Source organism: Urocitellus parryii, chromosome 3, assembly GCF_045843805.1.
Source record: "Urocitellus parryii isolate mUroPar1 chromosome 3, mUroPar1.hap1, whole genome shotgun sequence".
NCBI lineage: Eukaryota > Metazoa > Chordata > Mammalia > Rodentia > Sciuridae > Urocitellus > Urocitellus parryii.
The window spans coordinates 56,731,893-56,759,471 of NC_135533.1; the positions used below are offsets into that span (position 1 = coordinate 56,731,893).

The 27,579-nt window shown below is 37.3% G+C and overlaps 1 protein-coding gene and 1 pseudogene across 5 annotated transcripts in view; one reads left to right on the plus strand and one right to left on the minus strand.

The window, feature by feature from the left end:
• Kmt2e (lysine methyltransferase 2E (inactive)) overlaps nt 1-13,320 on the minus strand; it is a 90,751-nt gene extending 77,431 nt beyond the window's left edge. For 4 of the 5 annotated variants that reach the window (XM_026395736.2, XM_026395738.2, XM_026395735.2 and 1 more), the window contains exon 1: nt 12,983-13,320. The gene's annotated coding sequence lies outside the window, so the exon portion shown is untranslated. The remainder of the gene's footprint in view (nt 1-12,982) is intronic. The other variant, XM_077795968.1, reaches the window with a different exon arrangement.
• A 1,356-nt stretch (nt 13,321-14,676) lies between these two features.
• Nucleotides 14,677-27,579, plus strand: part of LOC113187776 (transmembrane protein 126A pseudogene) — a 28,020-nt pseudogene continuing 15,117 nt past the window's right edge.

Below are 27,579 nucleotides of genomic sequence, written 5' to 3' on the forward strand. Positions count from 1 at the left end.
GTAGCTCAGTGGTAAAGCATCCCTGGGTTCAATACTCAGTACCAAATTAAAAAAAAAAAAAAAAAAGGAAAAAAAACCCCTGAGACTACAGTTTAATTTCTAAGTATTTAGCAACCTATAAAATCAGCAAAGGATAAATTAATTTTTAAAAAACCTACATGTAAATACTTATGTTTTAATAGTTGACTTTTATTGCATTTCTGTTAGTTCTTTAATTCCAAGACTTATGGCATTCAAAGATCAACTTCTTCCTCTTCTATATTACTAGAAAAACAAAAACCTAGAAATGTAAAGACTAGCATATCGCAACTAGAAAGCTGAAGCTTGAGGGAAAATGTCTATGGACCTCACTCTCAAAAATGAATTAAGAGCCAGGCACAGAGCTGGGATTGTGGCTCAGCAGTAGAGCACTCGCCTAGCATGGGTGGGACCCGGGTTCGATCCTCAGCACCACATAAAAATAAAGGCATTATGTTGTGTCCATCTACGCCTAAAAAATAAATATTAAAAAAAAAAAAAGAGCCAGGCACAGTGGTGCACATCTGTAATCTCAGTGACTCAGGAGGCTGAGGCAGGATAGCCAGCTCAAAGCCAGCCTCAGCAAAAGTGAGGCCCTAAGCAATTCAGTGAGACCCTGTCTCTAAATAAAATACAAAATAGGGCTGGGGGTGTGGCTCAGTGGTTGAGTGCCCCAGATTTCAATCCCCTGTACCAAAAAAAAAAAAAAAAATTAAAAAAATTGTTCATATTTTAAATTAAAAATTTACAGGCATGTGCCACTGTACTGGCCATGAACATCGATTTTTGGTGTCAAGTCCAAACATATTCTTTGTATATGGTTTCCTGACTGGAATTTTGGGTTCTCATCTCTTCATAAAACATAGACAGTCAATAATGTACTGTCAGTAGTTTTTGGTTTTAATTTACTTAAAGATAAGAAGAAATCACTTAGACTCTTGTCAAGTAATCTACATATGAACTTCCTTCTAGATTTTTATTATTTTTTCCCTTTTAGTAATTTTAGTAAATTAACTTGACAAGTTTTTCTTCAGCAATTAACTTGCCTTTATCAAATTTCCAAAGCATTTGTTTTCATTTAAACAAAAATTCTCCTTACATCCATATATTTATCATTTATTTATGTAACATATGTAATATTTAATAAAATAACACAATGCTGGGATGGAAGTGTAGCTCAGTGGTAGAGCCCTTGCCTAGCATACATGAAGCACTGGGTTTGATCCCCAGCACCAAATACACACACACACAAAATAAAGTAACACAATCCAAGTACACTGAAATTAGCCAATCTGGAAATAAACTCAAGTGGCAGAAGCAACACAGAGTAGTTTATATTCATTCAACATGCATGGACATTAATATTTTTGAAAGGAGGAATATGAATCCTGCAAATTGATTAAAAGAACACTAGGGAAACTCCTATAGTATCTATATAAAGCACTTTATGAAGCCAGGCACAGAAGTACACACCTATAGTTCCAGCACTTGGGAGACTGAGGCAGGAGGGTGGCCCGAGCCCAAGAGTTCAAGGCCAGCCTGGACAACATAGCAAACCCCATGTCAAAAAAATAAAAAATAAACACTTTAAGAAAAATAAACTATAGCTAGTGACCGCCCTCAGCATGAGAGACCTTTGAGATGAGAATCAAAGGCTTTTTTTCCAAAAACTAAACTTGAAACAGTTAGAGCCTACAGAGGATTTTACCCATATTACCTTACTGAACTCTCAAAAAATGACCCTATGATCGACTCATTAATATCATCTGCTTTTTGCAGCTTCAGAAAATACAGCACTAAAAGGTAAATAATTTGCCCAGTCAAATTATCGGTTGTACTGTTCACAACAGTACAATATGATTAGAGTGCAATCAAACCAAAATGGTATGACTCCACAGTCTCTACTCTTAAGTTCTATGCAATATTGCCTCTAAAGAAGTGCTGTTGTAGGTTATTTAATGATTATATATATAGTGATTATATATATATATAAATAATTATATACATAAATATAATATTATATTTTCACAATCTTAAAAATTGGAGGATATATGGCTGGGGATGTGGCTCAGGTGGTAGCGCGCTCGCCTGGCATGCTTGCGGCCCGGGTTCAATCCTCAACACCACATACAAACAAAGATGTTGTATCCACCGATAACTAAAAAATAAATATTAAAAAATTCTCATTCTCTCTCTCTCTCCCTCTCTCTCTCTCTTTAAAAAAAATTGGAGGATATATATAAGCATGTAACATTATGTCATTTCCCAAAGAGAAACTTTCTGTAGCATTCCCACAAGAACACATACTTTTATCCTGACATTCAAGATTCACTACAACTTGATCCCAGTTTATTTTTATTTTTGGTACCAGGGATAGAACTCAGGGGCACTTAACCACTGAGCCACATCCCCAACCCTTTTTTGGTATTTTACTTAGAGACAGAGTCTCACTGAGTTGCTTAGCACCTTGCTAAGTTGCTGAGGCTGACTTTGAACTCATGATCCTCCTGCCTCAGCCTCCTGAACCGCTAGGATTACAGGCATGTGCCATAGATCCCAATTCATAATGATATAATTTTAATCCAAGATCTTTACTCAAATAAAACATGTTCTGGAAATCAATAAATCATCTTAAATTGGGATGTGAACACAGAGTTGGTCACATGACACTGCACAAAGACTAGCATTTCCTCTTTCAGTGACTCCAAAAATAGGGCCTGCCTACTGAAAAGGAAGGTGTCCAACACAATTTCTTGGAAAAGTATAAAGTACCAAGCATCAGAACCTAAATTTTAATCCCCAATCAACCACAATCTAAACTGTATTATTTTAGGAAAATTATTTAACCTCTCTGGGGCTCATTCTTCTTGTAAAATAAAAGCAAAGAGCTAGGATAATTGTTTGTTTTAATCAGCTAGAAAGTACTAAAATGCAGATGGCAGATGTATATGTCCAAAGACACGATTATGCAGCTCTGGAATGGGGCCCAGGAATGTTCACTTTTAGAAGCACTCCATGTAATTGATAGGAGATATCAGTGAGAAATACTTAATTGAAAGACCTCACACATATAACTAGTTTCTGCATTTCAGTCAATAGGATGTTACTTTACATGTTCAAGATGAAAGCTCTGGCATAAAAGAAAACCCTCTAGACTTGCTTCTGCACCTTTGACCATATGCTTTATATAAATACTGGGATAACATTTGGTAGTACTGAAAACTATACTTTCATTCATTTCTTCAGACATATTTGGGTGTAGTAGATTCAAATACATTTTTAAAAGCACCTACAAAATGCAAATTATCCCCTGTATAATTTCCTTACTCACTGTTGTGAAATATTAATTTTCTTGAAAGAATTTTAAGTTTTAGAGAATATAATCTATACTCTTAAGTATTTACAACTCTTAAATTTTTCCTTCTCCCACTATTTCAAAAGAAATTAATAATTTTCTTTTAATAAATTACCCAATGGCTGAATCAATATAATATTCAAATTATCCCTCAAATTCACCACCAACATTTTGCTATCACCAAAAGGAAATATGCCAAATTGATGAGTATCATTATAACATAATGAAAAATCTAAGTGCTTTCCTGTTTCTTTTCCTTTGTCATCCTTCTACTCCTAACTTATTTCCATGAGCAGTACTTCATAAAATACAATGTTCAAAAAAGGATGTGCTGTTTTGTCCTACAATGACAGATGTTTTGTGCTCTGCTGTATTAAATGTACCATGTCACCAAATTCCTTTTTTTTTGGCCGGGGGAGGGAGTGTACTGGGGATTGAATTTGGACACTCAGCCATTGAGCCACATTCCCAGCCCTGTTTTGTATTTTATTTAGAGACAGGGTCTCCCTGAGTTGCTTACTGCCTCCCTGTTGCTGAGGCTGGCTTTGAACTCACTATCCTCTTGCCTCAGCCTCCAGAGTCGCTGGGATTACAGGCATGTGCCACCGTGCCTGGCACCAAACTCCTTTTAAAAAGTATTTTAAAATGTGATTTCAGAAAATTTTTCTTTACTTCACAAAAAAACTTGTTTGAATGACTTTTTAATAGAAAATAGATGTTTTCAGCCCTGTGTTTAAAAAAATTAAACTGTTAGGCCAGGCATGGTGGCTCACATCTGCAATCCCAATGACTTGGGAGGCTGAGGCAGGAGAATTCCAAGTTTGAGACCATCCTCAGCAAATTAGTGAGACTCTGTCTCAAAATAAAAAAAGGCTGAGGATATAGCTCAGTGGTTAAACTCTCCTGGGTTAATTCCACAGTAAAAAAAAAAAAAAATATATATATATATATATATATATATATATATATATACACACACACACACACACACACACACACACACTGATAGCATTAAAGCAAATCATAAACCTAAGCAATAAAACCTAAGACACATTTAACAATAATTCTGAATATTAAATGAGGAACTGGAATCACATAATTTTTAAATAAATTCTAAGTATTTAATTTCTGTGTTCTGGATTTCAAATTAAACAAACATCCAGGAAATTAAATCTCATTTATTTGGAAAACTGTGCAGGAATATTATCTTTATACTATCTAAATTATCTACACTTTGCTTCCCTAAAATATATTTGTTGTGATTACATAAACAACCCATTTGCACTACAAAAATACTGGAAAATCAAGAAAATGAAACTCCTATACATTTTCCCCATTACAGAAAAACAAATCACTATTTAAAACTTTGATATAGCTGCAATCAACATAGCAAAAATTTACTCAGGCAAGAATCAATAAATATTAAATCTAGAAGAGAGAAATCTGATAAGAGCAGGACATTATATAATCTCTGATGACGAACAGGATATTTATACACTCTCAACTGCTATAGATTAACTGATAATAGCAAAATGAAAAGCAGTAAGTATACATAGAGAAACAATTCAACACCCTAAACAAGTAATCAAAATGAAAAACATACTGGTAAAGGACAAATAAATATCATGTCTCTCCAGATGACTTCCAGTCAAAAACATGCAAAAGCTGAATCATGAAGAAACCTTGGACAAATCTAAATTAAGGGGCATTGTATAATAATTAGTCTGTTAATGTCATGAAAAAAAAAAAAAGACTGAGTAACTGCTCCAGATAAAGGAGATTTAAGAAAGATACAAAATAACTAAATGCAATCTGTGATTTGGCTATTTGGGTGGAGGGGGTGCTAGTAAAGAACATAATTGGAATAATCAATGAAACTCTGAAGTATAGACTATTTAAAAGTATTATGTCAGTGCTAAATTTCCAAATTTAATAACTACTCTGGTTACATAGGAAAGCATGCTTGTCTTTAGAAAATGAATACATACATATTAAAGGCTATAAAGGGACAGGATACACGCAATCAAATGTTTCAGGAAAGTAATGTATATGTATGTAGAAAATAATAAAGCAAATATGGTAAAATGTTACAAATTGTGTGATCTGGGTATAAAAAATGTGAAGATGATACAAAGAAACCCACTATTTTTCCCAGTATTACCAAAAAAAAAAAAAAAAAAAAAGGCACACTCTCTATTTTGCAAAAATTATAAGTTGACTTGGGAGACCAAGGAAGGAGGATCACAAATTCAAAGCCAGCCTCGGAAACTTAGACCTTTGTCTCAAAATAAAAAGGGATAGGGATATTGCTCAGTGGCAGAACAGTTGCCCAGCACGTGTGAGACCCTGGGTTCAATCCTCAGCATAGGCTGGGGGTGGTGGGTAGTGGGATACAAGACAAGTTTGGGTGTCATTACCATACTTCTTTTACAAAATTCATTTAATTTCTTTTTAGAAGAGTATATGAAGTTCTATGTATAAGTTACATTAACATTTTGTAACTTCAAAATTATTTCAAAAATAAAAAGTTAAATGCCTTTTTAAAAACATTCCTCAATGTTTGATTTTAAGCTAAAAAATGAAGTCTTCAGTTTGATATAGCAATAATTTAGCTTTAGAGGCCCTCTTCTAAAGATTATAAACCAAAGAAAATTGCTTTTAGGTAAATGATAGGTATCTTTCTGTTGTTCATCCAAGGAAACGCCCCTCCACACACCATAAATACCTTCCCCACAAGCATCTCCTTAACCAGTAACAGCTAATTAGAGGGATCAAGATGGAGAATAGTTCTCTGACACCTTGCTAATTTCTGAGGCCTATTTGTACTTTCTTCAAATAAATTATGTGAGATTTCCCTAAAGCCTATGACAAATTATTTACTTAAGCTAGCTAGAGTTGATGTCTGTTCCTTGCATCAATACAAACCCTAAAATAGCAGACTTTTGAGAGGTGAAAATAAACTATGAGCTCCCTTAAGGCAGAAACAGTCTCATCACTCTCCATATCCTTAGTGCCAGGAAAACAGTAGCCACCCAAAATTCATTTTTTTGTCTAACTTTTAAAAATATTGTTTCAGTAAAGACTTAACAATTTAAGGCTGTATCAATTCAACTAATGAAGCAGTTTCACTTGAAGAGAAGTAGCACAAAAGCAGATAATTTCAAATACAGCAATATTATTTTCTGGATGAGCTTTATAATAGACTAATGTCAGATTCCTATCAATTTATGGCTACCAGGGCACAGTCCTAACAATTCAAATTGGTCACAGTCTCTTCTGATCTACCACTTCATTAAAGAAGACATAAGTTTCCAAATTCCTGAATCTTGTCTTTAAGTGATATATGAAGCAAAAAGATAAAAAGAAATCCAAGATGTGTTTCTGTAAACTCAGAATTTTTTACATTTATTAATGTGTGAAATAAGAACACAAAAATATCAGGAGAGTGTTTTTCTCATATACATTCTCCTTATGTATAAGTTACATAAACTTTTTGTAACTTCAAAATCATTTCCAAATAAAAAGTTAAATGCCTTTTTAAAACATTCCTCAACACGGATGTGTGTTTGATTTTCTTAAACTAAAAAATGGAGTCCTCAGTTTGATACAGCAATTATTTAGCTTTGGAGGCCCTCTTCTAAAGATTAGAAACCAAAGAAAATTGCTTTTAGGTAAATGATAGGTATCTTTCTGTTGTTCTCTGTGAACATTTAAAAAAACCAAAGCTAATTTTCCATAATGTCTAAGTAGTAACCATTTTTCACCACAAACCTCCTTTTATTCTCCCCCGAAAACCACTGACACTTGTTCTTAGCCCAAACATAGGAAAACATTTAATCTTTCAACTTCATAATTTAATGATGCACAGCCAGGTGCAGTGGTGCATGCCTGTAATCCTACCAATTTGGGAGGCTGAAGCAGGGGGATCTCAAGTTCAAAGATAGCTTCAGCAACTTAACAAGGACCTAAACAATTTAGTGAGATCCTGTCTCAAAATTTTTTTAAAAAAGGACTGGGGGTATAGCTCAGTTGTAAAGCACCCTGAATTAAACTCCCAGTACCTAAAATAAAATAATGGATAAGCAGTTGATTACCTACTCATTAAATTGCAGTAGGTTATTATTTACTCATTAAAAGACATAATGTCTGTTTCAATGACTTTGGGAAGGGGGGTACAGAGGACTGAACCTGAGGTCTCTGCATGCTAGGCAAGCACTCTTATTTCTGAGCTATATTCCCCAGCCCTTGATGTCACCTTAATGCAACACATGAAAATACAATTCTTTGTCAGCTAATGCATTGCAAATGTCCAACATCTCAAAGAACTTAGTTTCAACAAAAACTAAATGAGATTTGCAATAAGCTTTAAAATTCACTTAATAATATAAAAATGATTTCTTAAACTAAAACTAAGATGATTAATGAACTGTTCAAGAGGGGAAAAAATAATTGATTTCATAAAATGATAATGTATTTCAAGTGAAATATAACAACTGTTTTCCGGACTTTAAGTAAAAAGCATCCTACTTAGTAAAGATGAAACACTTTTCATATCCTTAAAGACAAAAATAAGATCTAATTAACTTAAGAGTGGGTCACCATCACTTGATTTTTATTGGGGCACTTTGCACAGATATTCACCATAATAAGTTTCGTTGCTAATCCTTAACTCTGTATAAAATACTCATTGTTTAGCAGCAATAGTTCTATTTTTAGTTAAATTCTATCTACCTCAAATTTAGCAGAAAGCAATTTTCAACCACAAATACCGCTCTTCTGTATTTAGTAAAATTTTAGCTAATAAAAAAGTAATCAGTTTAATATTAAGAAAAATAAAAAGCTCCTCCTAGCATTCTTATATTTATAAAGCAGTCAATAAGTTTGAGCCACTCCAATTTTAAACTTGGTCTAAAAGCTAGAAACACTCATTCATCAGTATTTTAAATAGATCCCTCTTATTATTTGGCCAGTAACCCAAACAGAAATCTTATCATAAAGCAAAAAGAATATTATACTCAGTAGTAAAAAGTCTCAGAGAACAAAGTATTCAGCAATTTATTCTAACTCATAACAAGGTACAGACCCTGATCATTCAGAATATTTGAGATGGAAATATATTCATTTAAACAAAAGCTTTAAATTCACAAATAATTGAGCACCTATCATCTGTTAAGAATAAATCCTTTATCAAGAAAATCTATTAAATTTTTTTCAAGTAACAAACAAACGTAACATCTTCTAAGAAAATTACGTACTAATATTCCCAAAGCAAGTTTTTTTTATGAAGGTTGAACCCAGGGGTGCTCAACCACTGAGTCACATCCCAGCTCTTTAAATTTTTTTTTATTTTGAGACAATTTAATTTATTTACTAAATTAAATTGCTGAGGCTGGCCCCAAACTTGTGATCCTCCTACCTCAGCCTCCTAAGTTGCTGAAATTATAAGTGCATACCACCATGCTCTGCTCTAAGCGGTTTTGATGGCTTTTCAATGTTCTGTTAGTTTTATACATTTTCAGCCCTTTTTTTAGTTTTTTATTTTGAGACGGGTAAAGTTGCCAAGGCTGGCCTCAAACTTGTGATCTCCAGCCTCACCCTCCCAATTTGCTAAAATTCTCAGTGTGCACCATACAACCACTCTGTTTTATACATTTAAATATAACTCTGGCAGTATATACACATGTATGTCTCAGTAGTAACGTGCAGAAAGGCAGAGCTGTTATGATTTACATAACATACCTATAAAAATAAACCTACAGGTTTAGTTTAATGCTTGAGCCAGGAGTGTTAGTGCAGGCCTGTAATCCCAGTGATTCAGGAGGCTGAGGCAGGATCACAAGTTCAAGGCCAGCCTCAGCAACTTAGCAAGGTCTTGTCTAAAAAGAGGGAGTATGGGGACAGGAAAGATGGTAGAATGAGATGGACATCATTACCCTAGGTACATGTACAACTGCACATATGGTTCGATGCTATACATGTACAGCCTGAGAAATGAAAAGTTGTGCTACCACTTGGTACAATGAATCAAAATGCATTCTGCTGTCATATATACCTAATTTTAAAAAGTAAATTGATTTTTAAAAATTAAAAATAAAAAGGTCTGGAGCTGTTGCTCAGTGGTTGGAACACCCCTGGGCATAATCTTCAATAACCACTTACTATAACCGGTTCAGTAACTTAAAAATCCAATCTAATGACAGTTATAATTTTCCTGAAACTACTAAAATGTGTATTGAGGGGAGGAATTTCTCCTAATATTTTAAGCAGGTTTTCTCTCTACTTCCTTATTTTTAGATCCAAAAGTCCTAGAGTTTAATGTGGTATATATGTAGAAGATTCTCTGACTAGAAGCTATGAGAAGTCAGAAAAGCCAAAATTGTAGGAGAGTTATCAGAGTCCTATAGGGTTGAAATGTAGACCTGTAAAGGTTCTAAACTTAAGGATCAAAGAGATCCTTTACACTGACAACAAAAGCCAAGTATGATCAAAATGTAGTCTCTAAAAATAAAATTAACTCTCCAATTACATTATGGTTTTCTACAAACCCACTTAAACAGATAAGCAAATAATCCCTCAAACTCAGCTATCCTTAGCTATCCTAAGAACAAAAGCCATTATCCCCCTAGGGAACAAATGTTTCAAAACTTTCTGGGAACAAAAATTATACATAACCTTTTAATAAATTTACCTCCACAATCTTTATTATGTACAATCAATTGATTAAAATATTACTTATAAAGTATTTTAAATAAGGCACAATACTTTTTTTAAAGTCTATTTTATAGGAGCAAAACAAAACTCAAAGCAATGAAGCAAGCAAGTATGAAGCTAGTAGATTTCAGGAGGCAGAAGCTTTTATCATTTCTAACTATCATATTTTTAAAGCCAAGTGATTCAAGCTTCTTTGTATATCAAAGACCTGACCAAGGTCACTATCAAGAAAACCCTGGGCATAGGCAGTGTTAAAAATGAAATGTATAAGAATACATTGATTCTTACATTGGATAGTAAGTTTCAAGTACCAATCTTCTTCTGAATCATAGTTCTTAACTACAAAGCCCATAAAATAACTGTATAGCATTTAATATAGTAGTGAAGGATCTTACATACTCAAACAAGAGCATAATACAAATGAGTATTGATCCCAAATCACTATGCAAACTCTCCCATTACTGACCTACATTTCATTACATAATAAAATATTTCAAAGATTCAAAGTAAGGTTGTGTGCTCAACCTTCAAGGATGAAACTCGCTGGTATGCAGAAAATCCCTAAGCCAGTTATTTCAATAATTATTCGGTAGAATAGAACCTCATTATCAACCTTGTTCTCATATTCACCATGAAGTAAATTCTACTCTAAAATATTAAAAATGGATCAGAAAATCATTAAAAGGGTGTATATACTCCAGTCTTTTTAAGTACTATCATATTGAAAAGCACTCACTCATCTTTTAGTTGCTCCACAATCTGAATGGTCATTAAAAGCCATTAATGGCCCACTGATAACCTCCCGCTATGGAAATGACTCTAATTACTCACACTTTTAAAAATACAGATAAATGACACCTGACAGCATTTAATTTTCAGTCTCAGTCCATAAGATTCTGCATATGACAAAAAATGGATTCTGGACCCTATTATGGTAACACTTTTACTTAAGGTTTATTAGAGTGGACAATCTCTTAAAGAAAGGGTAAATGATAATGTTTGGGGGGTGAAGGACCAAGAATCAAACCAAAGCCTTACTGTTTTTACTTACATAATGATGATAAGTATGCTACAAGACAAATTTAAAAGCAAGCAAAATATGGAGCTTCACTTCATCAAATATACAATTAACTTTGAAAATTCTTAAGGAAAGCTTCAAATACATGGGAAAAAACAGATGCAAATATAACAGCATCTGAACACCTAGTGAAGTAACAGGTTTAGGCTTGTTTGTACAGCTCCCTAAAATTTACTCTGAAACAGAATACAAAACCCAAAATGTACAAAATTTGTCAAGAGTTGAATGGGAATGTATTACTATAGATTAAAATGTCCAATCATATGAAATAGATTACACTTACACACTTAGCAGAATATTTTAATATACTCTGACATATTGAATAAAAGATGGTTGAATTAAACCCAACATAAACTATTACTGGTACCTAAATAATATTTTTAATATTTAACTGCATCCATCCTGACCACTGAAATTTCCAAGACTACCTGAGTGTTTTTATTATTTTAGAAGTGGTATCAATTAATTTGCCTCAGGAAAAAACCAATAAAATTAATCTACTAAAATACAAGGATTGTAATTTGCAGTAAAATCAATACCTTTTTGTAAATGACTGGGGTGGGGGGGGGAATCCCAGTCTTTTCATGTAAACATAATAAGCCTGTAATATGCTGCAGACAAACGCACTGCATGGGGTGTGGAGGACCCGAGCTGATTAGATTACCACAACATCAGCCTGGGGCCGCCATTTTTAGAATCTGTAAAGGACAAAAGAGGGAAATTACAGTTTTTACTCCCCATCTCGAAAATTAAAGGGAAAAAAGGACTATTTTCCAACTAGGTATTGATGTTTCCTGTCTACAGCTGAATGGACCTCACCTAATTCTCTCCAAGGTCTTCAGAACTCCAAACACCTTAGTTATTCACATCTCTAAAAGGTGGAATAAAATAGGTAGCACGGGGTTTACTCTAGAGCTAAGATTTCTCTTTGACCTTAAATTGTATCATTCTCAAGAGACAGCTCAGCTAGGACTAGGACGTATCTACACGGAACTAAGGCTAGTGGAAGAGAGCACTCCGGATTGTTTTTTCTCTCCCTCCTCCCCCGTTTAGCACAGGGAACCGTTTGTTTCTCATCTGAGTCTGCTGCCACAGTGTATGTGCCAATCCCTTGGTCAAAGTAAGCTTTTCTGAAATAAGCCATATTGTGGATTCTAAGGCTCCGGCACAGTAAAGGACGGCAGTAATGCAAGAGGGGTGGGGGGAGGAGACTGAGAAGGCTGGGTACTGGGGTGACCACCTCAGGGGCGGGTTTATCCTCTCCCAGAGAGGATGAGGAGCGGTCTCGTTTTCCCACAAAGAGGGATGCCCAGGGCGTTCTTTTAACCCCCTTCATATTTACGAGAGCACTATGCCCGAGACTGCCAATCAAGAGATGGAAAAAGAAGAGAATGGGGCCTACACAGCTTTTCAACACCTGAACAAGACGCAGCTGAGAAAAGCGAGAGCCGGTAGCTCCTGGGACCTCTTGGACACAAACCCTACCAACAGTCACAAGCGTCCTCCTCACCCAAGCGGCCTTAACCCGCTGCCAGGGAGGAGTGCGCCCCCTCCCTAACTCCCACTCTCAAGGGGGTTTAACTGCCAGTTTCCCCTTCCACTACCCTAAAACCCGCCATAATGCTCCATTTCTAGGGACAAGCAAGAGAAAGGATACATTCGATTAAAACGAGCAAAGTCTTGCCCCAGCAAAGACACCTGAGAGTCAATGTCGACTGCCCCCTCCCGAAGGATAAAGATGAGAAGCCCCCACAGCCTCGAAACACAGTGCCCCCACCCAGCAAACCCCACGAACTCCCACGGAGACGACAGGCACTGACCTGTGATGTTCACACACCAGACACCCGAACCCCGTTATTTGCTCGACCCCCAAGGAGTCTCTCCACACCTTCGCAATCAGACGAACCCCCGACAGCAGCCACTGCGGACACAGGACCCGGCTCCACACACCCCCTCCCCAAACAGCAGCGCGCAGACTCTTCGCCAGGAACCAAGGAGTAGGGGAGGGGGCACCCAGGCAGTCAACAAGAACGCAGAGGCGGCGGCGAGGTTGTTCGGTGTGTCTATGCCCCCTCTGTTGCCGCTCCCGAACTCAGGCACCGTCTCCGACTCGGCCCCCTGCGCCCGCTCAGTGTCACTGCTTCTCGCTCTGGGAAAATGGCGGCGACGGCGGCGGCGGCCGCGGCGGCGGCCGCGGCGGCGGCGGCGGCGGCAAGTGCACGGGGCCCGCCCGCCCCGCTCCGCAGGGGCAGGGGGGAGGGGACGAAGCTGTCTGCCGCCATTTTGCTTATGGGCTGCCGCCCGCCGTTGCCCCTCCACAGAGGCGCGAAGGTAACTGAAGACAGTAAGATGGATAGAGTGTCAGTCTTTTTCACAACAGAGGCATTCAACAGTTCACCAAAGGTTTGGGGGAAGTTTCGGTATTTGACGGAATCGGTTCTTTACCCGTTTTCCCTGAGAAGCCCTCATGTCTGGTTATAAGTCAGCTTGGGCATGTCACTGTGGGGAAGGATGATGACCGTAGGGCCTGGATAGATCCCTGTCTCCATTGCCCTCCTAGAGCGATGCACTTTCTTCCACCCGCAAAACAACCTCGGCCCCAGTCTCCCCCTCCCCCGCCCCAGTCTGGCCACCAGCGCTGGGCGAACCCGGCTGGGGTGTCACTCGACGCCCACTAGGGGCCGAGGAACTTCCAGTGCGCAGGCTCCGGGCACCGGATAAAAGCGGAGCTGGCGGGTCCAGAGCCGTCTCGATGGAGGAGCGAAACTGAAGAGTTCGGGGGGAGAAGCAACAGAAAACATGCAGTCACTGCCAGCGCCGCCTCCCTGCCACCGTGTATCGGGGTAAAAGCTGCCGTTGCCATCGGTGCAGTTGCCGTCGCTGCCTCCTATACTTCTTTTGGCCCCGGGAAAGGATTTCCCTGCTGCGGGACAATATGCGGGGAGGGGAGCGGTGGTTCCTTTAAGTGGCGGTGATTAAACGAGGAAGGGGCAGAGAGACTGCTATATCTAAGACAAAAAGGGGAGGCCAAATAATAAAACAAGGATTTCCCCACTAAAGTGACACGGCAATTCCGGCTCTCCTTTTGGGGGGGGGTCTCTCCCCGAAATGGCGGTTTCCGTCTTCTTGCCCCACAGCGACCCGGAGCTCTCGGTAAGCTGAGTGGGGAGAGGCAGAGGCGGTCTCAGCAGCCAATCGGTGCCCGATGTGTTCTGTCGGGCGCGTTGTGATTGGGTAGTGATGACCTCATGCTGCAGCAGCGGGTGGGGCCAAGGCCGCCGGGGGAGGCTGTTGCAAAGGCAGAGAGGGAGAAGTGACGATGGTGATCGTTGCTGCCGCGGCCGATATGGAACCCAAGCAGTGGCGAAGGGCATCGCAAGGCTCCTCCCTGACCATTTTCTCCTGTCCCTGCGCGAGGTGAGGGCCCTGGCTCGGCCTCTGCGAGACTTTGGGGCGATGGCGCGGACGTGGAGACACGATTGCTCCTGTGACTTTTTAACTGCGTCAGGGCAAGATGGCGCTGGGTCTCCTTGGGGCGCGGGGGGAGAGGCACGTCCACCGCCGCCGCAGCGCATGTGACCGGCCGCATTCCTGTGGGGTTTGGCGCAGACCCAGGCTGGGGCGGGGGAGGGGACAGGGCTTGGGCGGAGGAGACTTTGGTGCGGTCGGCGTTGGCGGCCTGAAGAGGAAGAGATGACTCTTTCAAAGCTTCCCCTCCCCCACATCGCAGAGCAGCTGCGCCTCGCGGGAAAGCCCCGGGAGGGACACTCCTTTCGGGTGTGACTGCTGTTGGTGGAGGAGGTTTGGCGCCCTAATTTCTTATCAGCCTTTCTCCTTGCAAATAGTACTTACGTAAGGTGGCAAGTCCCTCCTCTGAAAATGGGAATCGATTATGAGTCTCTGAGGGCCACTTGGGTGGGTAGCCAGAGGCGATGCTATCTCCTGGGTTGGGAGAGTGGGGACACAATGACAGGGAGTATCGACTGTTTTCTGGGAAAACGTAAAGTTTCTCAGATCTGAATAGAAAAATAGAGTAATACCAAAATTTAGAAGCAGGTGTAAAACAGCCAAAAGACTGTCATCTGAATTGTAGGGCACTTTTCAAATTCTTCCATTTGTACCTTCTGTTCTGCCTTCCACTACCCTCCCTTGTCTGTAAATCCTGTAAGACTGTAATCGTATTGGTGGGATTTGCCTTTCTATTTAAATATAGGCAGAATAAAAGCTGCCGGTGTCTGTATGAACTTACAAGGTGGTTTTCAATACTTTTAGTATGTTGCCTTTCGTCTTTACTCCTGCGTTTAAAAATAAAAGATGGACTTGTAAGCACTTCTGATAAATAATATTCAATAAGGTCCCTGAATCATAAATATTTAAGCCTACCTCTTTAAATCAATTTTGTAGTCGTATGAACTAAGTTTTTGTAACCTTGAATAGGTGAAGATGTCCAGAAGCTCAAGACTTTTTAAAGACTATGCATTTATACATTTTTGTTATTCCCACTTGACCATTCTTGTTAATAGTAGCCAAAAACAAGAGAAGATTTAAAGGCGTTCTCTTCCTTTGGATGGTGTTGAGCGGGGAATTGTTCAACAAAGATACTTGGAACTAAAATCTTGACGTCTTATTGACAATATGTGTATTAGATGTTAGGAGGAAGTGCTTCCTGGACATAAAAGGATGACTTTAACAGGGGTCAAGATTATAACGTTTCTTTAGTTGTAGGTTTTCTGTTGTTCGTAAACAAGATTGTGTTTTTAATTAATTTGCTTATTATTAAATTCTTACTAGTTTATGGGGATTTCTTTTTCAGTTATTAAGCAACCTAATGTGAGTGAACTGAAAAGCCAGTACTTAAAATGTAAATAGTTACTTAGTACAAAGATTTTAAAGTTCAAAGCTTTTTTTTTTTTTTTCTTTTGCCTACTCAGGCTGTTAAAACAGGCATTTTGTATGAGAACCCTTGAATAAGTATTACTTTGTCTTGTGTAAATTCCTGGCTCCCTTTCTTTCCTCATAGGAACTTTTCTTACTTAGAAAATCTGATACTAAATATCAAGCTAGTAGATTACATAAAATAATTTTCAGCTTCATTCTGCCTAAAAAAGAAAAAGAAGTCATTTTCTAAGCTAATAGAAACAATTCTTTTGTAGTTTTGATCAATGTGTTCCTCATGTTTCCTAACTGCCAAATCCATTAAGCTCTTGATTTTTCTTGATTTTTCTTGATTATTCTGTGATTTTTAAATGCTAGTTGGGATTACTTTCCTTTGACTGCTTTCTTGAATAACGTTCTCCCTGGACAAAATCATTTGTGCCTATTCTATGAACTTAGCAGTGTTCACCTCCATCTTAGTTCTAGCTTCAAATGCAAATCTTAAGGTTTAAAGGGGGCCACAGGCTTTCTGAGCGTATCAAATACTAGCTTGGTACTTGATTCTTAAGAACTTTCTTTACTTATCTCTTCAAAAACATTATTTTTATTCAAATCATTGTCTCTTATACAATTGCTGTAATCTTACTGGTTTCATGCATCACATTTTCTGATGTTCTAAAATGGCATTCCATCTCAAGAGGTTTGTACTTTATTATACTTTGTGCCTTTGCCCTCCAGTCTTGAGTGCTTCTTCCCACTTCTGGGTAAAACAGCTTTAGCCTTTTCCCTTATATTTCAAAAATCTTCCAAATACATCTCTTCTCCCAAATACTTTAAGCTGTTCTTAACATTGATGATCCACCAACCCAGCAATTGACATTTGGTTGGCATTTGGGTGTGCATGTTTCTTTAGAGATTGTTAAGATTAAACACTTTGCTTATAGACTGTATAGTCTTAAGCTAAAATAATTGGCTTTCAAACGTTTTCAGAAGAGCTCTTTACAGCACTATTGTTTGAATAAGAGGAAAAGATTACCCAAGGGAGAGTGAGGCAGAGAGCAGCTGATAGGCCATAGATAGTTCTGCAGAAAGGAAGAAGAAATAAAACTGCTGAGTATTTTTGGATATTCTTGTTTTTTAAGTCTAGAGGATGGTTTTCCTTACAAACTTCAACAGTATTAAACACTAGCAATTAAGTGGGTTTATGAAACCATGATGTGTTTTGAGGTTTATCAGAGTATGTGGCACTGCTTTCTCTGACATTAGAGGACCTAATTTGCTGTTACCTCAAGTTTAGTTTGTGTCACTGTATGAATCTCTAGAGGCTACATATTTTTTACATCAGGAGATTGGCATTCCAATAACAGGACTTATTAACATTGTATATTATATAAGGCCCTGAGATGACTCTTTGTGAGTAAAGTTTAAACATTGATTATTATTGTCTGCTCTTAGACCTTTTTGGTATATTTTTGAATAGTCACTCGTACTACTTTACAACTACTGAAACTTATGTTCAACATAAGAAAACCTTCTGATTCAACATGTTACTGGGTTTTGTTTTATATATTACAAATTTTCATCTGTGGCCCGCTACTATCCCAGGCATTTTAGTGACCTGTAAACATAGAAAAATGAAAAGTTCATATCTGAAAAAGGTTTGAACTGAAATAAGTAGATATACATTAAAAATTGTGATTAAACATAACACAGCCCAACTAGTTTAACTTTTTGGTACAGGGATCGCTTAACCACTAAACCACATCCCCAGTCCTTTTTTTATGTTTATTCAGAAACAGGGTCTACCTAAGTTGCTTAGGACCTTGCTGGGCTGGCTTTGAACTCTCTACCCTCCTGCCTCAGCCTCCCGAACTGCTGGGATTACAGGTGTGCCTGGCTTTGAACCATTTAACTTGAAAAATGGATTCAGTGTTGTTATGTTAGCACTAATTCTCAAGTCCATATTTGCAAATTGGGCTCTAAAACATTCAAGGGTTGTGGATACCTTGAATCGGCTTGATTATTTTTCTTAAAGAGGTAATAAATTTATTTCTAGCTAGGCAGAGGTAATTCCAGCTACTTAGGGGGCTGAAGCAGAAGGATCACAAGTTAGAAAACAAATGTGGACAACTTTAACTCCATGTCAAATAAAATAAAAAGGCTGGGGATATAGCTCAGTGATAGAGCACTTGCTTAGCAATTGCAAGACCCTGAGTTCAACCCCAAGTACCATATTGAAAATAAATTTAAAAAACAAAATTTATTCCTAAGTATCTAAAAAAATTTGAAGTTTTTTGCTCTCTACCAGCTAGTGTGATCCATAATCCCCTCTATGTTGTTTAATTCAAATTTGAAACATCTTTTATTATGGAATTTCATCTGGAAATGAAAAAAAACTAACAGTGTATTTTGTCTGCCTATGTGTTGCAAAAACTTAGGTTCCAGAGCTCTTTGGGGTGGTTTTGTGGTGAACTGAACTATGCCTTTCCATATAGCATGTATTAACCATAGATATCGTAAAAAGGTGTTCTTTAATATTCACTGTAAACTTTTAATATACAGTGAAAAAAACAAGTTGTAAAATCTATTGGGGGTCCTTTGCTTGGAGAAGTGAATGAATTTGTTAAATCAAAATTTGTAAATGTCACCTGTTCCTTATTTAGAGCTTGGGATTGTGGTGGTGTTTTGTTTTCTAGGAAAAAGATGGCATTTTTTCCTTCAATGCTTATGTTTGTCATAAGCATTGAGGTATGCAGAGTTTATCTCTGTTTGTATTTCTTATTTTAAAAATAGAGTTTGGAGGGGTTTTTTTTCTCTCCTATAGTGTAAGTACAATAAAAAGTTGTTTGAAGCACCTTTAACAAACAACTCTCTTCTATATAACAGTTTTTTGTATAATAAACTAAATTGGTTATCAATTACAATAAATGGTATTTCTCATAACTCAGCCTTACTTGTGTTAAATGACCTGGAAACTTATCCCTGGAGATAATATCACTTAAAAGAGACTCTCTCACCCCCATATTAAGAATTGGACCCAGCTATGCTCCACCACTGAGCTGCATTCCTATCCTTTTTTATTTTGAGACGTGTCTTAATTTGCTCAGGCTTGCCTTTACATTTTTAGTTAGGTCAATAAGGTGATTACTTGGTAATTAGAACTTTCAAGCCTATCTAAATGTTTTATTGATATTTTTTCCCAATCTTTATTCTACCTGTTTAAATTTAGCTCAATTTTCATGCCACTTCCATTTCCTTGTATGTAACGAAGTCTTAATTTTAAGCCAGACAAGAAATCTTTAATTACTAGTGTGACTCCTCCTACCATCAACACCAGATGTTAGGAGTACCCAGAACCATTTCATGCTATTGTATATATTTTATCCCATTTAAGTGATTATCTTACCTAAGGTGGCAGACCAGTCATTTCAATACCTGTCTCCCTCATTTCATCAAAGTTAATTATTTTGTCCTAGATATATCGTCTGAACAAAGACCTAATTTTTTCTTTTTTGAGTGTGTGTATTGGTTTCTGGGAATTCACACCAGGTCTATGTGTGCTGGCCAAGTTCTAAACAAAGTGCTAAACCCTTGGCCAAAGACTTAATTTGGAGATGTAGGGTGGAACAGGGAAGAACATGTTTTAAAATTTATCTACCTTTAACTTGGGAAGGATGGAACAGGAAAGAACATGTTTTAAAACTTATCTACCTTTAACTTGGGAAGTACTGATTCTTAGAGCCCTCATGGTAGTAGAATAAAGGAAGTATGTAACACATAAAAAACATCCATACTTGTTGCCTAGGTATGTAGAGAAAACAAACTGGCTTTTAAGGAAAGTACTTGAGATTTGATAAGAAGTCTACAGAGATGAAAGTCAAAAGTAAATAGATGTGGGGCTGGGGTTGTGGCTTTGTGGCACAGCACTTGTCCATCATGTGTGAGACACTGGGTTCAATTTCTCAGCACCACATGTAAATAAATGAATAGAAGTGATCTAAATAGTAGACAAATCTATCAAGAAAGCCAACATCTTGGGTCTACATTTTAGTTCAAGGAAAGGAAACTCAGTTTATTTAGGTTTTGTTTGTTTTGGTACTGGGGATTGAACCCAGAGGTGCTTTACTACTAAGCCACATCCCCAGCCCTTTTTATTTTTTATTTTAGACAGAGTCTCTAAGTTTTTGAAGCTGTCCCCAAACTTGCAATCCTGTCTAAGCCTTCTTAGTAGCTGAAATTACAAGGAGGCACCATGGCACCCAGCCCATTTAGTTTTTTAAATAGCTAAATCATATCCTGGTACATTCATCCTTACCAGAGTCTGATTCACTGTAGTAAAGATAAAAGTAAATTTGGTTTATAACTATCCTTAGCAGTACCTTTTGCTGTTAGTTTGTTCTATAATGCTTCAAAAATGATAGGCAGCTTTTTAAACGATTTAAAACAAATTATATGATTCTGAGTAGAAATTTGAAGCTTACCCTTTTATTTTAGAGAGTTTTTGAATTTTTTGTAAGTTTGTTTTTAAACCTACATTTTCAGTTATTTGTCTGCCCTAGTTTCCTTAAAAAATTAACAGTATAAATCAATTCTGTAAGTAGTGAAAACTATAGTTTAACTCTCAAGCCAAAGTGTGTTTCTACTACTACTACTAATGACTTCATTCCTAAGGGACAAAGTGACATGATTGGTGAATACATAGGGCATAGTTTTAGCAATATGTCAAACTCTGAATTGCTGAAAATTCTGATTTATTGAACATTTGAATTCTTGTATGCAGGGTCAGAAATTAGCAAACTAATCTTCTAGTAGAAATTGATGAACTTCTCCCTTTTGCATTTAAAATGAGTGGATTCCTTCTATAGCCTATTTGTATCTCTCCATCACACATAATTACCTATTTTGCTCATGCCTGGCCCCTGTTGTATTTCTGACTCTAGGCTAGGGTGTAGCTCCATAGTTGAGCGCTTGCCTGGCAAGAGAAAATCTGTTTCCCAAGATATTCTTATTTCTAGTACTTTTAAATTTTTCAAGAATTAGGACTATGCTAAGGTTAACACATCATTCCTAAGAAAAATGTACTTTGAATTAGGAAGAAACATCAATTCTTTTTTAGTTATAGGCGGACACAATATTTTTACATGGTGCTGAGGATTGAACCCAGTGCCCCACGCATGCTAGGTGAGTGCTCCACCTCTGAGCCACAATCCCACCAGCCCATCAGTTTTTTTATTCTATAACTGAAACATGAAAAGACAGCAGAAATTTTATTTTCAGGTTTGAATGGTGGCAATAGTGTGGAAATCTAGGCATCTCTCTCATATCCTAAAAACAATTTGTATAACCATACTAAGCGCAATACACATTTTGTGGCGACCTTTTTTCATATGCTCCCATTTATGCCCAGTTAGAATGGCATTTCTCTGGGATCAAACCCAGACCTTGCAAATGCTAGGATTGTGCTCTACCACTTAGCTACACATCCGTCCCCCAACGTTGAATTTTAGCTGGAAATGCTGTCATTGGCTTTTTCTTCTGATTCTTCTTTTAATACACAGAAACTTGTACTGGGTCAGTATGTGGTTTACCCTGGGCAAATTTCCATATTATATATTCTGGTTACTTTACCTCTGTTGCCCTTGAGGAATTTCAAAAATAACTGATTTAATTCTTGGGTAACTTTTTTTTTTTGTACTGGAAATTGAGCCAAGGGGCACCTGGAGCTACATCAGCTCAGTCCCCAGCTTTTGAGACACAGAGTCTTGCTAAATTAATGGGGCTTCATAGAGTAAGTACCTAATTTTTAGTCCCCATTCTTTCCTACTCCCCCCCACCTGATTTGTACCCCTACATTCTACAGACTTCCTCAAGATTATGTGGTTTCTGCATGTTAACAGTGTATACTCATTTGCAAAGACGCGTGTATCAAAGTGCTCCTAATTTGTTGTCCTTAACTCTGCAGGCAAGAATGATCTTTGTTTCTAACACAAATCAAACTGGTACTGTAGGAATCCCTCAGCCACTGTAAAGTTGACTGGAGGTTAATAAAGACAAATTGAGGGGGAAATCCAGGTTTTCTTAAACCTTCCTCATATTAGGTTACAAAGTGAACCGACCTTAAGTTGTACTTTGGTAGTATACGTTGGTTTTTGTTTTTGTTTTTAAGTTGTCAGTGGACCTTTATTTTATTGATTTATTTATATGTAGTGCTGAGAATCAAACCCAGTGCCTTACACATGCTAGGCAAGCATTCTACCACTGAGCCACAACCCCAGTCCAGTAGTATACTTGTTAATGCATAGCTTTTCATCCAAATAGCCTGATAAAATTAAAGTAGAAAGCATATTGAAGATCTAAGAGTGAGGTTTTATGCAGTGGAAATTGTGATCACAGAGACCTTAATAACTGTGATATACAGATATTTCTGCATATCTCTACATTTTAGACAACCAAATGCAGACTTGAAATGGTTGTTATCTACTAAATAGGAAAATTATGTTCCAAGGATAAGGATTAAACAGTAGTTTAATCAGAGGCCTAGGTCAAAATGGGAGACATGCATTTTTTAAGATGAATGATTAAGTTGATTCTCTAGATGCTCAGTAAAATAAGTCATTTGTAGAAAAGAAGCAGCTACTTGGTTTTTGCATAATCTGAAGATGTGTCTTTTGGGGGCTGGGGTTATATAGTTCAGCGGTAGAGCACTTGCTTTACACTTATGAGGTACTGGGTTCGATCATCAGCACCACAAAAAATAAATAAGAAAGATATTGTGTCCATCTTTAAAAAAAAAAAAAGTCTTTTCTCTGTCAGCCCATGTCATAACATGTTCCTAAATAAATAAATCAATAGGACTTAGTTGTGCCTTCCATTTGTAAACTAATGAAATTAGTCAGGTGTTCATGGAATAAATTTGACATTATTAATAAATTGAAAATTTCTCCTTGCCATGCATTTTTAATGAAATAACTATAAATGATCGTTAAAGACTGCAGAAAGCATGGTGATGATAACCAAATTAAATTAAGTATCCAACCAGCACTTACTAAATTACTGTGATCATACATGTATGAACAAGGATGATTGTTGGCCCTTTTTCCTATTAAGGACTAGACAAGGAATATGCCAATTACAGCAAGCACAGCCTGTGTTTTTTATAACCTGGAAATGAAAATTATTTGAAGGACTCATAAAAGGAAGAGGGAGAGAAAGAATATTAACTGGAGACTTTGGGCTGCAAAGCCTAAGATATTTCCTTTGTGACCCTAAACAGGAAAAGGTTGTGAATTTAGGACAGGTGCAATTGAAAGAACTATTCTGAAAAGACATGTAAATAAATCATGCTCAAATAGCAACTAGTAAGCCATAGAAGAGGAAAGCCAGCTTACCCAGGAGTAAGAATATAACTGTTCAGAGCTAGTTAATGAATGGGCAAAAATTTATATATACCATGTCGCACCTGGTAGGTAAAATAATATGCTTAAAATAATATTCTTAAAATAAACTTAGGTCTAGGGTGTAGCTCCCTGGAACAGTGGTTGCTTGAGTAAAAACTGTGGTATATTTAAAGTTGATACAGGGCCTTACCCCCATATCTTAGTGATATATAGGGAAAAAATGTAATTAAAATACAGCATCACAGCAATCAGAATATAGAAACATATCAACTTTGATTTAGTACATCTCTAGTAGGAACCTTTAATTTTTTTTGTTCTCCTAAGTTATACATTTATGCAAACTAAAAATTTGTTAATAATTAGTAATAATAAAATAATATAAAGTGTATTATTTAGTTACATTTATGTAAACTCTTACCTAATATTTTTAGGTGGTTGGTGAAGTGGTAACATTTTCTGAAGTATCCCATTGTCAATGTCATTTTGAAAAACATGAGTTAAGTTAATGAGTTAAGTAAATTGTGAAACAAGGCCTATGTTGTATTCACTATTTGCCTTCTTATTGGGAAAAGTTAACCTTCAAAGATGGTACTAAAAATTTAAAGTTTTAGTGCAGTATAGTCATTACTATGGATACTTTTTTGTTACTTGTAAGGTTTTCTTGTAAGATGATGGACTCTTCAGTGAGGTATGACCATTTTATAAAACAATTGTCAAAGCTGTATTGGATTTTAAAGTTGGTCATGTGTATGTATACATGCTAGCCCTTATTTAACTCCTATGCCAAAATTTTAAATGCAAGCTGGGTGTGTTGGTACACACTTAAAATTCCAGCAATTTTCGAGGCTAAGGCAGGATTGCAAATTCCGGGCCAGCCTGGGCAGCAACTTAGCTTGGCCCTGTCCTGTAAGATAAAATAAAAAGGGCTAGGGATGGAGCTCTGAGGTAGAGTGCTACTGGTTCAATCCCCAGTACCACAAAACTAAAGTAAATAAAAAATACAGGCTGTGTATTTGTAACTACATTATCCAAAATGAGAATTTACTTCATTAGTATGAGTTTCATTTATTTTACTTATTTCACAGGAGAGACTGAGGGAGGCCATAAGTTTAAATTATGGAAATACCTCATTTTCCTACAAGTCTCTTAGCAGTTGTCTCCTAAGCTGCCTGCTTGTCTATGGGAGGAGAGTGGTTATTTTAAAAAAAGAAAGAAAGAAAGAGAGAAAAAGAAAAAGAAAACATTTTTTGCAGTGCCAGGGATTAAATATAGGGCTTCCTATGTGCTAAGCAAGCACTCTACCACTGAGCCACATCCCAAGCTTCTAACATCTACTTTCTCAATTTTTTAGCATAGTATAGTGTCCTTTCTCTTCAGCTACCCAGTCTTTCCTAAAAATTTCCTTCAAGTCTGATGCAGAACAATTTAGCAGTTGAGCACAGTGTAAAAATTTAGCAAGGGGGGAATGGTAACAGGAAAGACGGTAGAATGAATCAGACATAAGTTTCCTATGTTCATATATGAATACATAACCAGTGTAACTCCACATCATTCACAAGAATGGGACATCATACACCATGTATATATAATATGTCAAGACACACTCTCTACTATCAAATATATCTAAAAAGAACAAATAAAAATGCACACTCCAAGGATGAAAAAATTATCAAATTTACTCTTATAGATGCTTAGGAAGTAGCAACTCTGATCAGGTTCTCTGTTTACCCATGTAGCATTGATTTGCAAGGTCTCACTGGGTACAGAACTGAAGTGGAATATCAGCCTCAAATCTTTAGGGAGTATCTCACTAGGTTTAGTCAACTAATTCTAATAGATATTTAGCAAGCTGTAACTGCAATACAGGGTCTTAGTCTTACATCTTGATTCCAGCCCTGCCTGAACCTGCTAACTAACTGTAGTGCTTGCCCTCAACCTAAGGCCCTTTGGTCAACTTGTCAAGGTAATAAATAATTGTAAATTTTAATTGTCAATAGGTGGAGAACTTAAAGTGGTTTGATAAATTTGAAATACATTATTTTAGAGCCTCAGTGTCCTAACAACAAAGCATTTGTGAAGTAGGTAAGAATTCCAAAGCAAATTGTACTTTTGCATAAATTGTTCATTCTGAGCGTTATCATGCCACCATAGATCTCTTCCAGCTAATTCTGCAAAATCATTAAGTTAAAGAATAACCTGGAACAAGCCAAAGAAATGGTTCCAAGCAAGCCTGATGTGGTTACTTTAAAAAAAAAAAAAAATGGCTTGGCTTTTTTTGTGATGATCTTAGGGATTGAACCCTAGGCCTCATGCATGCTAGGCAAATGCTCTAACATCGAGCTATATCCCAAGCTCTTTTTTTTTTTTTTTTTTTTTTTAATTCATTTTTGTCAAAGTCAGGCTAAATTGCCCAGAATGCCCTCAAAACTTGTGATCCCCTCCCTTGGCCTCTGGAATGGTTAGGATTACAGGTATGTGCCACCACACCCAGCTGCCAGTGGTTCTGGGTCAGCCTACATCAGAATTACTGATTAAAGTGCATGTTGACAAACCTTACCAAATCAAGATGAAATCAGGATCATTTTGGAAAAGGTAACTAAATGTTTCACTTTTGAAATTGAAACTACAGTGAAGAGGTTGTCTCCATTTCTAATAAAGAGGAGAAATGATACTGTAACATTAGGCTTCTCATTTATAGAATATTTTATGAAACGGGTCAGTATTTTAACATACCCTTCAGGAATGCAGATAATATAGTGTATAACATACATGGTAAAAGATAAGGAAAAAAAAAAAAAAACGTTTGCTAGCCATGATTGATTATTTTAGAGAGCTATTTATTTTTACTGCAGTCCAGCCAGGAGAGAGGGAAAAAAAGAACAGCACTATTTTGAGCTGTTGCATACAGAATTACATCACAACTGAGATTTGATAGTCCCTCTCTTCCCTATTCCTCTTGAACAGGAAAACTACATAAAGGTAATTTGATATTTTTTAAAATAGATAATATTAAATACCACCTCCAAAAATTAGATCTTAGAAAGGGGGGGTACTTCTGCATAGTGAGGTCCAGTGTAAACTGACACTGCTTTAAAAAAAAAAAAAAGGTTTAGGACTGAGGATGTAGCTCTGTGGTAAAGCACTTGCCTAGCATGAAGAAGGCCCTAGATTTGGTCCCATCCCTGCAAAAAAAAAAAAAAAGTACATGTTTCGGGGCTGGGCTAGGGTTTATTTCAGTAGTGGAGATTGTGCTTAGCCTGAATAAGGCCCTGGGTTTGATCCTTAATATCAAACGCCCCCAAAAAAATGAAAGAAAAAAATTTAAATAAATTTCATTAATAGCTTGTGAACCCGGCCATAACTGGAAAATAATTTTAATTAAAAATAAAAAAATGGAAATGGAGAGGCCGGGCGAGGTGGTGCACGCTGGTAATCCCAGCGCCCCGGGAGGCTGTGGCAGGAGGAACTCAAGTTCAAAGTCAGCCTCAGCAACTGCAAGGCACTAAACTCAGTGAGGCCCTGTCTCTACATAAAATACAAAATAGGGCTGGGAATGTGGCTCAGTGGTCAAGTGCCCCTGAATTCAATCCCCAGAACCCACCCCCACCCCCCATGGGGGAATTCAGAATCAGATCAGATTCCTTGTACCTAAGAAATACATCCTCATGACATAGCCAAAATATGGATTAAAATAGTGATCAAAATCTTTCCTCTTCTCATGTTTTCATAAAACTAAATTATTTGACTTGACAAACCAAACATCTGACTACCAGCAGGAGAGTATTTGTTCTTCCTGACCAAGACAATAATGTTGGTTCCAGATTTCCAAAAATGAGCTCAAGTGACCAGAGATGCTTCCCACTTTTCTCAAATTCGCTTGGATTCTGTGAGCTTCTGTTAGGGATCCCTTGCAAGGTGTTAAGAAAATGAGAGACGGCTGACAGTTAATGAGGCTTGGAAGTTATTTCTGCACCCTCTTCATATGGAGCGTTTGTTTAGTATAATTCCAGCTTCTAGCGTTATTTTAGTTTACAGCTAGAATGACTCCTCCCCTCAACTGATCTTGGAGAAATTAGCCTAAAGTGAGAGATTTTTCTTTTGCAGGATACACTAAGGGGAAGAACTTCAGCCCTCTTGAATGATGT